Source organism: Nicotiana sylvestris, chromosome 6 (assembly GCF_000393655.2).
Source record: "Nicotiana sylvestris chromosome 6, ASM39365v2, whole genome shotgun sequence".
Classification (NCBI taxonomy): Eukaryota; Viridiplantae; Streptophyta; class Magnoliopsida; order Solanales; family Solanaceae; genus Nicotiana; species Nicotiana sylvestris.
The window spans coordinates 147366917-147369430 of record NC_091062.1 but is presented as its reverse complement, the minus strand read 5'-3'; the positions used below and the strand labels follow the sequence as shown (position 1 = coordinate 147369430).

General features: G+C 34.0%; 1 pseudogene; it reads right to left on the bottom strand.

The window, feature by feature from the left end:
* Nucleotides 1–231: 231 nt before the first annotated feature.
* Nucleotides 232–1285, bottom strand: LOC138871439 (uncharacterized; annotated as a pseudogene).
* Between the last annotated feature and the right edge of the window lie 1229 nt (nt 1286–2514).

Sequence of the window (2514 nt, the reverse complement as noted above, 5' to 3'; positions counted from 1 at the left end):
GTTGACTTTCCAACTTAAGCTTTCTCAAAAGAGACTAAGTGTCTCAAACCTTACCAAAATCATTCTGGATTCGATCCGACCAACTTGATACCACATAACACAGATAAACAAAGCATACGGAAGCAGAAATGGGAGAAACAGAGCGGTAACTCATGAGATGACTGGCCGGGTCATCACAAGACAGGAGCATGAGAAGCACATAAGTTATGAACTTTCGTATCAGATTTGCTTTCATTGTCCAAGTAAATTACGGAAAACTTCTTTGTACACTACATTTCTTGCCTCATTTGAAATTTCTCCATCATCGTCATAAACCAAAATCTTTAATCCATTTATGTTTGTAACCCATGATAGAGCAACATAAAGTTATCTATGTGTGAAGTCTTGTTTCTTCAAATATAACCCAACATGAGATAAAGATTGTCCTTGACTTTTGTTTATAGTCATTGCAAAAGATACATCTATTGGAAATTGTCGTCGCTGGAACTTAAAAGGTATTCTTGCATCAGATGGAGTCAATGATATTTTCGGAATGAATATCTTTTCTCCATCCATATTCCCCGATAAAACTTTTGCTTCAATAACCTGATTTCCAAGTCTAGTGATGATTAATCTTGTTCCATTACATAGCCCTGAAGATTGGTCTATATTTCTCAATAGCATCACTGGAACAACCACTTTCAAAGTGATAGCATGATTTGTAATTCTAGAACACTTAATAGTGTTTAGGAATTCAGGTGAATGTACGTGTTCCAAACCTGTAAAAGCATCGTCTGACATACAGATTGTATCGGAACTCAAAAATATTTTTTCTTGATTTGGTTTAGTGAAACCATGTGTTCATTGGTTGATTCAACAATGTCAAGAGTGGGAGCAAGAATTCCTCTTTGTTGTAGGTATGTTATATCACTGTAATGACTTAAAAAATCTAGATATGTACCTTCCACAATTATAGAAATTGGATCATCACAATTATTTATAAGAAGATCATTAAGGATATGAACTTTTTCAATACCATCAATAGAATTTTCAATCATACCATCACTAATTGCTAATACCCAATTAGAAAATTGTCTTAGATCATTCAAATGTAACTCTACCTTCCTTCCAACCTCATATTTTCCGTTAGCTTTAAGACATGACAATGATTCCACAAATATGAAGAATTAAGGGCAGCATTAACAATATCTTGTCTAGTACCTTTTGTAATGACTGGAAGTATTTGTCTGAAGTCACCACCAAGAACAATTTTTTTCGCCAAATGGTCGATCCAAATTGGATGCATCTTTAAATCTAAGAATATCTCTTAGATTTCTGTCAAGAGCTTAAAAACAATATCTATGCATCATTGGTGCTTCATCACAAATAATTAACTTTGTCTCGACAATCAATTTTGCTAGAGGACTAACCTATTTTATATTACATGTTGAATCTTCAGTTGCGTTGAGTGGGATTGCAAATCTCGAATGAGTTGTTCGACCGCCCGGTAACAAAAGAGATGCAATTCCGCTGGACGCAATTGTTAGCAAAATACCCCCTTTAGATCTTATGGCCGAAGACAAAGTCCTCCAATCTTTCCAGTTCCTCCATGACCATATAAAAAGAACAATCCACCTTTGTCCTCATGCACTGCTATTATAATTCTGTCATAAACTGACTTTTTCTCCACTGTCAATTTAACAAATAGTTCTTCATGCTTCTTAGACAAAGAACGCCTATTATAACTCAATTCATGATGGATGAGTCTATTGGTGTTGTCAACTTCCTCTTAATAGAAAACCGGTCTTGGCATTGTTGGAAAATCATGTAACATTCTTCCGCAACCTTTCAATATATTTTCCAATTTTTGTAGACAATGATTCTTTAGGTCATCATTTGTTAGCTCAGCCTCTGAAATAACATATATATATATTCACGAGTCATATCAATATAAGAGTAAGATGATTTCATTTGGAAATTATAAAAGCAAATTAATGTTGTTATACTAATTTGGATGTCTACATCCAGTTTCCTCCAACAAAATATATAAATAATTAATAACTCATACTTTCCAAGCCTAAAAAATATTTTTAACAAATATATAAGATTAAAATTTGAAATAGAAGGTTCAAATGTATACCTGGATTATTCAATATTCTTCTTTCTTCATGTAGGATATCATCTGATAGTAAAATTCATGTTGCCTCCGAGACACATTCTGGTCGAGACATTGAATTTGATAATAGTAGCATAGCAAATAACTGCCTGAGAAATGATGGCATTCCCCAATTACTTGCCTCCTTTATGGCATCCACGTATTCTTTTCCATCATCTAATAAACCCAGTGCATAACATGCATCTCTAAAAGCTAGATGTTCATGATTGTTGATTCTGCGTAGATCCTCATAGTACTTTGGTCCTTTAATGACATTCAGCAACATTCACAGGTAATATTGCTCTCCACTTCCACGCGGAACAAAGAATACTCTCCCTATTGAAAATGCAGAATTTCTTCTTTTTCCCACTTTTTAAATT